Source organism: Piliocolobus tephrosceles, chromosome 16, assembly GCF_002776525.5.
Source record: "Piliocolobus tephrosceles isolate RC106 chromosome 16, ASM277652v3, whole genome shotgun sequence".
Lineage (NCBI taxonomy): Eukaryota > Metazoa > Chordata > Mammalia > Primates > Cercopithecidae > Piliocolobus > Piliocolobus tephrosceles.
This window is the reverse complement of record NC_045449.1, coordinates 40,625,055-40,638,958: the sequence shown is the minus strand read 5'-3', so window position 1 is coordinate 40,638,958 and position 13,904 is coordinate 40,625,055. Positions and strand designations below refer to the sequence as shown.

The window sequence follows — 13,904 nt, the reverse complement described above, 5'->3', positions numbered from 1 at the left end:
GATGTTTATAGCAGCTTTCCTCATAAATTATCTAAACTTGAAAGCAACCAAGATGTGGTTCAGTGAATGAATGGGAAAACAAACTATAATATATCCAGACAATGGAGTATTATTGAGTACTAAAAAGAAGTTAGCTGTCAATTCATGAAAAGATATGGAGGAAACTTAAATGCATATCACTAAGTGAAAGAAACAAACTCAAAAAAGCTATCATTTGACACTTTGGGAAAGGCAAAACTATGACAACAGAAAAAAGGGATTCCAAGAGATAAGAAAAATATGGAATAATAGGCAAAAAAGCATGGAAGGTTTTTAGAGCAGTGCAAATATTCTGTATGATACTATAGTGGTGTATACATGTCATTATACATTTGTTAAAACTTACTGAATGTACCCACCAAGCGTGAACTCTAATGTAAACTCTGGACTTTGGGCAATAATAATATGTCAGTGTAGGTATATCAAGTTTAGGAAACGTATCACTATGGTGAGAGATTTTATGTGGGAGAGGCTATGCACGTGTGTTGGAAGAGGGTGTCAAGGGGTATAAGGGAAATCTCTGTAGCTTCTGCTCAATTTTGCTGTGAACCTAAAACTGTTCTAAAAATGAAGCCCGTTAAAAAACAATTTTAAGATAAAATGTGCAATGAGTCTTACTCTTAAGACTAGTTTCAAAGGTGTACTTACATACATCAAATACTAAAAATTCTATAAGAACCATTTTACACTGGATATGGTGGCTCACACCTGTAATCCCAGTGCTTTGGGAGTCAATAGGGTTGGTTGAAAGTGAGACCACTGCCTCTAGAAAAAAGAAAAAATTTAAATAATTCAGCAGGGTGAGGCATGCCTGTGGTCATAGCTACATGGGAAGCTGAGGCAAGAGGATCACTTGAGCCCAAGGGTTCAAGCCATGATCATGCCACTGCACTCCAGTCTGGATAATGAAGCAAGACCCTGCCTCAAAAAAAAGAACCATTTTATATAATTTCATACCAGACTACATAATATCTTTTAAAAGGAATTCAAGAATATGAGTCAGGCTTCTAACTTCATAGCTTCATAGCTTTCTAGTTTAAACGTTTCTATTAGGGTAATACAACTACTACTGAATTGACACTTACTAACCAACAACACTTTGTTAAATGTTTTACATCTATTATCTAGCTCCTCCCCATATCCCTATGAAGTAGATGTTAGTAAAACGTGCAAACTGAGATTAGGTAATGTCTAGAGTTACCCAGCTATCAAAAGATGGGAATCAATCATCATCAAGCTCTCTGTCTGACTCCAAAGTCTCACTCTCAATATCTCTGCTAGCAATACTACCCATTCTACTTCATTTGTTCATGGGTGGGCAAGTATTTCATACTCAATTATTTTAATTTAATGATAACCTCTACAAATCTGTAGCTTCTGGTAAAATACTGGAATATGTTCTGACTTTTCCCCACTTTTGAATAATTGATATTCCACTTGCTTAACTCCAGCATTTGAAGTTATATTTTCTTCAGCATTGTTCTGACTACAGGATTGGCACCACTGCACCACTGGCACTCCTATTTTAGTCTCTGATGTTCCTGCTAATAGATTATCCATCTGTTATTCTGTCATTTTATTGCTATGTAACTATATTACTTTATGTAGCAGTGGACCGAGTCAATGAATATGGGATCTCCAGCAACACGGTGACAGGGTAATTTAGTTAGAAATCTGCCAGATTCAATATCTGATATGCCGTGTGTTTATTTCAACAATAAACCAAAAATAATAAGGTTCCTAGTAGTAAGACTGTATAAAGCACAAGTTTCAAACAATTGCATTTTTAAAATTGTTGGGCATATTCCAAGAATTATACTATAATACTGTGATTTGAAATTTAAAGATTAGAACATAGTAAGACAAAGAAGTAAAAAAAGTGAAATGGAAGATACTTTTGATAATAAAACAAAGATATATGGAAAGAGAGACAGAAAATGTGTATAGTAAAATTCTATTTAATCCAAACCTAGTAATATTTTCAGAAAAAGTTATTATAAGAAGTTAGAGGAGATGCAGATCTTCCTTGAGGGTACATGATAAGAAAAAATAGGTATTTGTGTCAAAACATGATACTAGTAACAAGTTAAAATTTAATCCATGTTTGCTTTTTAAAAGACAAAAATAAATTGAGTTGTATATCCCACAGCTAAATATAAAACACAGTTGCAAGTAAACAATATGTAGAGGCAGAAATATAGAATGTGACTACATAAAGATATGTATATATGTAGCAATAAACTAGAAAATGAAAAATAACCCATTATCATTAAAACAAATGAAAAAATATACCTTCAATAAAGACACTAGATGGAAGTTATCATATAAATATTTTCTTTCACATTTTTAAGGAACAGAAAAATTTCATGCTACATAAACTATTTCAGAACATTTAAAAATTAAAATGTTTCTAATTCATTTTGCTGAAATCATATGGCCCTGAGGTAAAAAAATAAATAAATAAATATAAAGGCAATACAAAATAAATAAAATTATGAAACGATTTATTTTATAAATACAGATGAAAAAATGTTTACATCCAAACTCATAAAATTAAACTCAGCAAAATAAACCAGAAGTTAATTAAAATAATAAAACACCATGACCACATGAAGTTATTTCCAAAATATGATGTAATTTAATATTTGAAAATCATGCACTAGATCAATGGATTAATGGCAAAAATAATTATTTTGCAAAGGCTGAAAGGGTATCATGAAAAACTAGCATAACTACTTTTGATAATTCTAGATAACTACTAGAAAGAGGAAGACAAAAATGTCTTCATGTCAGTCTTATGATAATAGCCAAAGGTTAAATGTAAAAAGCGGGAAATAACATCACTGTTCTTGTTAACTCTTGTTAACTATTCTTTAGTTTGGAAAATATTGTTATTTTGTTTAATAAAAGTATTGTTTATATTGATGTACAATGAGTTTTTCATTATTTTTAAATTAACATTTAAAAAATCTCAGCTTTAATTTTTATTATGGTAAATATTGATGAATATAACCAATATTAAGAGAAAAGATCTTAAGTACCCTCAGTAATTGTCAAGGACATAAAAATGTGGTCTTCAGGCTAAAAAGTTTGAGAGTTGTTCAACTACAGTCACGTAGTCACCTCCTAAATTATGAATTGAGTTTTCCCATCACTCCAGAACTTTTCCTTATGTTCCAGGACACCACCTATGAAACTACTATTCTGATTTCTATCACAATATATTATTTTTGGGGTTTTGTTTTGAACTTCAGGTAAAATTACATACTTTTAAAAACCATTGATAATTGTTATCATTTATAAAATGTATTATTTTCAAATATTACACTGTATGTACATTTTTAGAATTAACTTACCTTGATCATAGTGTTGTATTGTTTTAATTATTTTCTGGTTTTATGTTGCTGAACTTTCATTTCTTGAAATTTGAATGCAAATGTTTTACATCTGTATTTGTAAAATAAATGGTTTTATAATTTTCTTTATTTTGTACTATCTTTGTAATTTTTTAATATTAAGGCTGTATGATCTCAGTAAAGGAAATATATTTCTTTTATGTTTATATTCCTTCCTTAAACACAATAAAATTTACTCATTCTGTTGCATGTCATTAGTTCATTCTTTGTACTAGTTTGTAACACTACTAGTAGTTCATACTACTACTACCAGGTGGTATTAATTGTGTGAATACACCATCATATGCTTACCAGTTCCCCTGTTAATTAACATCGCATCTTGGTTGTTTTCAGCTTTTGGCTAATATGAATACCACTGCGATGAACATTCTGTACAGTTATTTCTGTGGACATGTGCACTAATTTATCTTGGATGTACGCCTAGGAGTGTTATTGTCGGATTACAGAAGAGGCATCTACTTAACTTTGTAAGAAATGACTAAACACTTTTCCAAAGTGGTATACCATTTTACGAGAGCAATACATGAAAGTTCCTTTTGCTTCACATTCTAGTTAATATTCTAGTGGCCTTATAATAAGATCTTACTGCAGTTGTAATTCCCAAAGAAACAACGGTGCTGAAAACTTTTCCAAATACCTATTGGCCATTTGGAGATCTTCGTTGGTGAAGTACTCATTTAAGTATTTTGACTTTTTAAATTATTTTAGAAACGAGAGGGTGCAGTGTGTCGTTTTCTTATAGATTTGCAACTGTTGATTTACTCTGGATGCAAAAACACAGAGAAATCCTTAAAATCTGGGTTTCCAGTGAGATGAGGAATATGTTGTTTCACTACATTAACTGTTTTACACACAAAAGAAGTGCATATAATGTCATGTTGCATACCTTAAATATGAATAATAAAATATCTTTAGAAATAAATTTTTAAGAACAAGAAAATAACTTTTTAAAAAATTTGACACATCATTACAAAAATGGTGTGGTATATGGGTTATAAAACAGCCACATTTTCCCCCTGTATTTGTATCCTATGTTATGTAGTTTTGCTATGCTCTCCCATATAGCATCTGCGCTCACACTCCCTGACTCTTGTCCTTGTTTCTAGGCTCAGCTACATCATTTGTTTTGGTTAATGGGATAATAGGAAATATGACGTAACTAGAGGCTTAAAAAATTGCTTGCAAGTTTCCCCTTTCTCTCTTTTCACTGATTCCTTCATAAAAACATGGCTGGGATTGCCTTCTGGAGGATGATTTATGAGGAGCAGTGCTATGTCAGTGTAGTCATTACAGTCAATGATCTCTCTGAGCAGGTAACAGCCAACCAACCCTCAAACATGTGAGACAGCACAGGCAAAATTAACAAAGCCTCTTTACCAAACCGCAGCTGACTGCAAATTCATGAGTAAATCCAGACTAGGTAATCACTCTGCCAATCCACTAATGCGAGGTAAATACATAATTATTTTATTAAGTCACTGGGTTTTGTGGTTGTTTGTTATGCAACATGATTGTTGCAATAGATAACTGATTCGTGGGGGCAAATGATTGCATAAAAGGAATTTACACAAATAATGCAAAAGTATTTAAATATATTAGTAACCAGGACAATTTAAACTCAATCAATAATGATACAGTTTTTCTCACTCATTATATTGGCAAATACTTTAAGTTTAAAAATATGCAACATAGCCCAGAGAAATGAAAACAATAGTGGGACTGTAGCTTGTGATATCTTTTCTGGATGGCAAATAGACAATATGTAAACATTTAAAATATGCATTCTGAGGCAGACTGCTCAGCCAAAATCAGGTGGGAGCCTAGAAAGGCTCCCTAATGAGGTTATAATGTAAGTGAGTGACCCCTAGTGGTACACATTCCTACCATGGACTGCTGCAATCTTAGCCACCAGAAATCCCCTTAACCCCTGCAAGCCCTAAGAAAAATGTAGGGAGCCTGGAGCTCACACACTCCCTGAGGTATATGCATCTACAGCAACGCATCATTTTGAGAGTGTAGCCCACAGCAGAGTACGTCCTGTCTTGTGTCCCAACAGTCTCTACACTTCTACATCCCTAGATCCCCGCATGCCAATGATGGCTGTTGCTGCCAGGACTAAAGTATAAGCCACTAGTAGCAAGCCCCACCACCCCTGGCAGCAGAGCTACCATGTGTTTACAAGTGCCCTGAGGAAAGGCTACCCTACTTGCAGTCGCCACCTAGGGCCGAAGCATGTACTCCTCAGCTGCTTGTTTATGGCTGCTGCTACTGAAAGCAACCTTATACTCTCCAGCAACAGGGGCACACCAAAGCTGCTGCCACTCCCACCTAATATTTCACTGTGGAGATCACCTTTTTCCCGTCTACCACGGCCAGCACCTATGGGTACCACTAGAAGGCCTAAGGATAGTTTCACCTAATTTAGCTCTACTGCCCCCCCTCAAAAAATAAACTGCCCAGTTCCCTAGAACATTCCTAAAGCCTAGGTATCACCCTAACTCACTATAAACCGCTGTTGGGAACTGAACACTCTGACTGGGGCCTCAGGGCAAGGTGACTCAACCTGCCATACCACAACTTGCACCAACCTGCATGTATCACCTGCAGCCTGGGGATTACCCCACCAACCCCACCAAATCCACTACAAACAAACAACAATGTGAAATGAATGGAAGACAGAGGATTGTCCCGTGACTGCTACTGCCACTGTCCGTGCCAGTCCCACTTCCTAGGTCCCAAGAACACACCAACCAACTCGACCTATTGTTGCTGCTGCTGGTATCAAGCAAACTGCCTGGAAACCTAAGAATTGGCACACCTGGACCCATTAACACCAGGGCCAGCAAACAGTGTCCTGGAGTCCAAGGACAGGCATGCTTGACCTGCCACTGCCACCACTGGGTCCCAAGGACTGGCCCAACTGATGCCCTATCCCAGCAGAACTTTATAACAGGTCCCAATAACAACTGTGCCCTAAGCCACAAAGGAAATCACAGACAACACTGACACTGTTTATAGCTCAATAAATCAACAGAGACTACACTATTGCACACATCCAGATGCAAAGCCAAAGTGCCCTATACAACCAACACCATGGATACATCTTCAGAAAAACGTCCTCCCCTGTAAAAGCAAATTTTAAAAATCGGAAAAAGTGACAGCTATGCCAAATGTACAGATATCAATGCAAGGACATGGGAAGTATAAAAAAAGCGAGGAAACAAGAAAACTTCTCTGGTAATAAATTCCAATGAAAAAGAAATTTACACATTTTTAGAAAATAATTTAAAAAATTATATTCAAGAAGCTCAGAGAGATAAAAGAGAACTCAGAAAAACAATAAAAAATCAGAAAAATGAATCAGGATATGAATAAGAAATGTATCAAAGATATATATATCATTAAAAAGAATAAAAGAGAAACTCTGGAAATGAAAATTTTGTGTTGAAATACAAAGTACATATAAAAGCTTCAAGATTAGACTATGTTGGGAGAAGTTGAGTGTTGCGAGAAGCTCAGGCAGTGCTTGCATGTCTGACATAATGTAAAAGAGTCTTGGAACATGTCCAGGGCCCAGGGTCTCAAACCCCTTGTGGCCTTTGGAACACCAAGCTCTGTGCTAAAGGGTGGAAGGCAACCCTAATACACCATAATCTAAGCCCAAGGCCTAAAACCCCTCGTGGCTTGGATAGAATCCAGGGTTCAGGGCATAAAATCCCTCGTGGCCTCTGGAATGGGTCTAGACTCGCTGACTCCTTGCTTCTAGCCCTCTCATGCTCCTAGATCGATTGTGTTTTAGAATTGGCGATATAAATGCTAAACCATCACAGCTGTAAATCACGTGCTTAATGCAATGCTCCCTTTCAAGCCCACATTCTCACCACCTGTTTCTTTGCTTGATCACCAATAAATAGTCTGGGCCTCCAGAGCTCAGGGCCTTCTCAGCCTCTATACTTGTGTTGGCCCCCTGGGCCCACTTTCTCTCTCAAAGTGTCTTTTCTCATTCCTTTGACTCTGCCAGACTTCGTCATCCTCACGACCTGGTGTTGGGTCTGATCACCCCAACAAACTAGATCAAGCAGAAGAAAGAATTTTAGAACTTGAAGACTGGTCTTTTCAAATAAGTCAGTGAGACAAAAATAAAGAAAAATATATTTTTTAAAAATAAACAAGGCCTACATGACATACGGGACACTACGAAGTGACCAAACATTTGAATTTTCAGTGCCCCAGAAGGCAGAGAGAAAATGAAAGGGATTGAAAATCTATTCTATAAAATAACAAGTGACAATTTCCCAAGTCTAGCAAGATATTTACACATCCAGCTATAGAAGACTCAGAGATCCCCAAGTCAGCACAATGCAAAAAATCATCTTCTCCATAGTACACTACAGTCAAAATGTCAAATGTCATAGTCAAAGAGATAATTCTAAAAACAGCAATAGAAAAGCATCTAGTCACTCATTAAGGACCCCCATCAGAGTAACAGCAAATTTCTCAGCAGAAACCTTACTGACCAGGTGATGAAGGAATAATATATTCAAAGTGATGTAAAAAAAAAAAAAAAAGTTTAGCCAAGGATACTATATCCAGAAACACTGCCCTTTATAAATGAAGGAGAAATAAAGTATTTCCAAGACAAGCAAAAGCTGTGGGAATTAATCAGCACCATACCAGCCCTACAAGAAATGCTGAAGTTGAGTTCTACACCTGGAATAAAAAGAAAGAGGTTCTACACCTGGAAGCAAAAGGACAATAACTACCATCATAAAAATCCACAAAAACAGTGGACTGAAGGTTGTACCATGGCTGTGAGCTTCCTACTTCTCTGCTGCTGCTATACCAGCGACATGGGGTTCCCACAGACCTGGAAATTCTGACCCCTCTTTCTCAACCCAGAGCAAATTGAGACATCGGATGAGAGTTCAGGTGATTTCCAAAGACTCATGTTATGTAAGGAAGCCACCGAGAAGAGCAAAGAGAAGGAGCCAGGGAGGCTCTTCCTCAGGGACACTTGACTTTCAGGGATGTGACTATAGAATTATCTATGGAAGAGTGGAAATGCCTGAACCCTGAGCAGAGGGTTTTATACAGGGAAGTGATATTGAAGAACTACAGAAACCTGGAGTCTGTGGATAGCTCTTTAAAATCCATGATGGAGTTCTCATCAATAAGGCAAGACAATACAAAAGGATTCCACACAGGGACATTGGGAAGACATGAAAGTCATCACACTGAAGATTTTTGCATCCCCAAAATCAAGAAAGGTATTCATGACTTTGAGTTTCAGTGGCAAGAAATCAAAAGAAATGGCCATGAAGTACCCATGACAGAAACCAAAGAGTTAACTGGTAGTACAGATCGACATGATTAAAGGCACAGTGGAAACAAGCCTATTAAAGATCAACTTGGATTAAGCTTTCATTTACATCTGCCTGAACTTCACATATTTCAGACTGAAGGGAAAATTGGTAATCAAGTGAACCAGTCTATCAATGATGCTTCCTCAGCTTCAACATCCCACATAATTTCTCATAGTCTCAAAACCCATATTTCTAAAAAGTTTGGGAAGAATTTCCTCCATTCTTCATTATTCACACAAATACAGGAAGCACACATGAAAGAAAGCCTTTCCAATGTAATGAGTGTGGCAAAGCCTTTAATTATAGCTCACACTTAAGGAGACATCACATAACCCATTCAGGAGAGAAACAATATAAATGTGATGGATGTGACAAAGTCTTTCATCAGAAGCAATACCTTGCATGCCACCATCGAGTTCATATTGGAGAGAAACCTTACAAGTGTAATGAGTGTGGCAAGACTTTCAGTCAGAAGTCTTACCTTCAATGCCATAGACCTTATACTGGACAGAAATCTTACAAATGTGAAGAATGTGACAAAGTTTACAGTTGCAGATCACAATTTAAAACGCATAGGAGAATTCATACTGCAGGAAAAACCACACAAATGTAAGGTTTATGACAAGGCTTTCTGGGATAATTCACGCCTTTCATGCCATAAGAGAGTTCATACTGGAGAGAAAGCTTACACATGCAATGAATGTGGCAAGGCTTTTAGTAGAAAAGCACACCTTGCACTTCATCATAGACTTCATACTGGAGAGAAACCTTACAAATGTAAGGTTTGTGACAAGGTTTTCTGGCATGTTTCATGCCTTGCACAACATCAGAGAGTTCATATTGGAGAGAAATCTTACAAGTGTAATGAGTGTGGCAAGACCTTTGCTCGAAATTCAGCCCTTGTAATGCATAAGGCAATTCACACTGGAGAGAAACCTTACACATGTAATGAATGTGGCAAGGCTTTTAGTAGAAAAGAAAACCTTGCACTTCATCATATACTTCATACTGGAGAGAAACCTTAGAAATGTGAAGAATGTGACAAAGTTTACAGTTGCAGGTCACACCTTGAAAGATATAAAGGAATTCATAATAGAGAAAAACCATACAAATGTAAGGTTTGTGACAAGGCTTTCCGGAGGGGTTCATGCCTTGCACAACATCAGAGAGTTCATACTGGAGAGAAACCTCACACATGTAATGAATGTGGCAAGGTTTTTAGTCAAAAAGCAAACCTTGCATGTCATCATAGACATCATACTGGAGAGAAACCTTACAGTCTAATGAGTGTGGCAAGACCTTCAGTCAGAAGTCGTTTCTTACAGGCCTTCGTAGACTTCATACTAGAGAGAAACATTACAAGTGTAATGAGTGTGGCAAGACCTTCACTTGAAATTCAGCCCTTGTAATTCATAAGGCAATTCACACTGGTGACAAATCTTACAAGTATAATGAATGTGGGAAAATTTTTAATCAACAATCAAACCTTGCACAACATCAGAGAGTTCATACTGGAGAGAAACCTTACAAGCCTGTAATGAGTGTGGCAAGACCTTCAGTTGGATGTCATCCTTTGTATGCCATCGTAGACTTCATACTGGAGAGAAACCTTACAAGTGTAATGAGTGTGGCAAAGTCTTTAGTGGGCAGTCCACACTTATTCATCATCAAGCAATCCACAGCATAGGGAAGCTTTACAAATGTAATGATTCTCACAAAGCCTTCAGTAACACTACAACCTTTGCAAATCATTCGAGAATCCATAATGAAGAGAGATCTTACAAGTGTAGTAAATGTGGCAAATTTTTCAGACATCGCTCATATCTTGCAGTTCATCGGCAAACTCATGCTGGAGAGAAACCCTACAAATGTCGTGACTGTGGCAAGGACTTCAGGCAAGTTTCATATTATGCAAAACATAGAAGAATTCATACAGGAGATAAACCTCAAGTGTGATGATTGTAGCAAAGTCTTGACTTCATGTTCACACCACATTAGATGTCAGATAATCTATACTGGACAGAAATCTTACAAATGTCATATGTATGGCAAAGTCTTCAGTCCGAGGTTAATCCTTGCAGAACATCAGAAAATTCATTTTTGAGATAATTGCTCCAAATACAATGACTATAGAAAATCATAAAGCTTTAATTGACATTAGAGCCTTCAGCATTGACTTGAGATTGAGTTGACTTAACACTGAGTTCAAACATTAATGGACATTAAAATGTTTATGTTAAGAAGACTGGGGGCCAGGCGCGGCGGCTCACGCCTGTGATCCCAACACTGTGGGAATCCGAAGCAGGTGGATCATGAGGTCAAGAGATCGAGACCATCTTGGCTAACACGGTGAAACCGGTCTCTACCAAAAATACAAAAAATTAGCCAGGCATGGTGGCGGGCACCTGTAGTCCCAGCTACTCAGGAGGCTGAGGCAGGAGAATGGCGTGAACCCTGGAGGCAGAGCTTGCAGTGAGCCGAGATCGCGCCACTGCACTCCAGCCTGAGCGACAGAACGAGACTCCTCCTCAAAAAAAAAAAAAAAAAAAAAAAAAAGAAGAAGAAGAAGAAGAAGATTGGGCCGGGTGCGATGGCTCACGCCTGCAATTCCAGCACTTTGTGAGGCCAAGGCAGGTAGATCACCCCCACACCTGGCTACAGGAGGTGGAGGCTGCTGTGGGGGCGGGGCCTGGTTAGAAGGGGCGGGGCCTTGAACAGGACTTGCGCCGGGCAAGAAGAATGAGGCTGCCTGGGGCCCTGGCCAGACAGCGGGAAGGAGCGGTGCCAGAGCCTGATCGTCATCTTGGGGGCGAGGTCTGGAAGGGGTGTTGTTCTGAAGGGCAGGTCCTGGAGGGGACGGGTCCTGGCTTTCTCCTCAGTCTGGCCGGAGATGTCGCCTGCTGTCATCCTCTTGCCCTCCAGGACTGTATTCTCTGGGTTCTGATTGGTGGATTGTTTCTGATGTGCAGTGATATTACCCCTAATATCACAGGGATGCTTCCTGTACGTTTTAAGTTAATATTTCAAACAATCGAAGGTAAAACAACATATTGTAGTGGGCCACCTGTACTGAACGCTGAATCGTTTTTCCTCTTAAGTTGAAAATGGTGTTAATGCAAAGCACCTTGTTTCAGCAGGCAGAGTCACACATCCTGCAGGGCGAGCTCCCCCTTTTGGGGCAGGGCGGGGGAGAGGGGCAGGGACCTTGGTAAAGGAGTAGAGTGAGGAGCTGGTTGCAGCAGGGACTGACAATTAGAATGGCTTATTAAACTAGGCAAGGTCCTGGGTTGAGTGGTTAATGGAAACTGAAAGGTGACATGCAAAACTGCCAATTACACAAAGGAGGTGAAGGAATATTTCATTTTTCATGGAAATAAAGTCAGGGCCCAGAGTGGTGGCTCACACCTGTAATCCTAGCACTTTGAGAGGCCGAGGCGGGAGGACCGCTTGAGCTCAGGAGTTCGAGATCAGCCTGGGCAACATAGTGAGACCTCGTCTCTACTAAAAATCAGAAAAATCAGCCAGGTGTGGCGGTGCAAACCTGTGGTCCCAGCTGTTGGGGGCGCTGAGGTCGGACGATTGCTTGAGCCAGAAAGTTGGAGGCTGCAGTGAGCTCTGATCTTGCCACCACACTCCAGCCTGGACGACAAAGCTAGACCCCATCTCAAACAAACAATCAAATAAATGAGAGATGTAATTCCTTTTTTAAAAATAAGAGAAGAAATTTTCTTTCCTTTTGTCTCTTTTCTTAGGACGTTTATTTAGAAAATTTGTGAATACATTTTCTCTGTCTTCTGAGGTGTTTCTTTTCTTTTTCTTTCTTTCTTTCTTTCTTTTTTTTTTTTTTTTTAACGGAGTTTTTCGCTTGTTACCCAGGCTGGAGTGCAAGGCACGATCTCGCTTTGCTGCAACCTCTGTCTCCCGGGTTCAAGCGATTCTCCTGCCTTGGCCTCCCAAGTAGCTGGGATTACAGGCATGAGCCACCATGACCGGCTAACTTTGTATTTTTTTTAGAAACTAACTAAACCTTTTTTCAGCTTAATGACCCAGGGATGTATTTCTGAAAAACTTGGGAGCTCTCTTTGAAAGACAAACAGCAAGGGAGAGAGTACCTTTATCTCAGTAGGAAATTAAATAATCCAAACATCAAATAACTTCAATTTAAAGCTATCGACCTTTAGGTAGTTCTGAGCCTTGAGAGGAATGTGGCCATGTAACCTGAGTCCAGTGGTATGCAGGCTCAACTTCTAAGAGTTTTCCTGTAAATAATTAGGAAGACTAAGCAGCCCCAAAGATAGGACCTCCTGGGATCATTGTCCCTTCTTATGGAATGATAAAGTAACCTTCCTTGAAGTGTATTAATCTGTAACCAATCAAGTTGCTGCAACCTATGCACTACTCTTGAATGGAAAATGTTGTAATTCTGCTAAGGTTTCTCTGTCTTTCCCTATGTGTGTGAAACCCTAATGTCTCTACTTTGCAACGCTGATCCCATTCATTTAGAGTTGATGTTTCCAGGTGGCTATTTCTAAGCTTTGTGTTCAAGAAATTCTATACATAATAGTAGAAAAAAGAAAAAAAGAAAATCCACAAAAGCATAAAACCCACTGGTAGAGTAAAAACACAAATAAGGAAGAGAAAAGACTCAAATGTTACCACTACAGAAACCCACCAAACCACAATAAAACAATAAAAGAGAAATAAAGGAATAAAGGATATGCAAAACAACCAGAAATCAGTAAAATGGCAGGCACAAGTTCTCAAATATCAATAATAATCCTTAAAACTCTGAGATCTGATTAATAAATTTGGTAAAGATGCAGGATGCAGAATCAACATACAAAAATAGTAGCATGTCTACACACTAACAGTAAACTAGTTGAAAAAGAAATTAGGAATGCAATTTCATTTTCAATAGCTCCAAAAATATATAAAGTACCTAGGAATAAATTTAACCTAAAAGGTAAGACTTCTACTACAAAAAAAAAAAAAAAAACTATTAAATACTGTTGAAAAGTTTAAAGATGATACAAGCAAATGGAAAGACGTCCCACACTCATGGGTCAGAATTAACATCATTGAAGTG

The 13,904-nt window shown here is 38.2% G+C and overlaps 1 pseudogene; it reads left to right on the top strand.

The window, feature by feature from the left end:
• The first annotated feature begins 8,401 nt into the window (after positions 1-8,401).
• LOC111537250 lies at positions 8,402-10,774 on the top strand (annotated as a pseudogene).
• Positions 10,775-13,904: the final 3,130 nt, after the last annotated feature.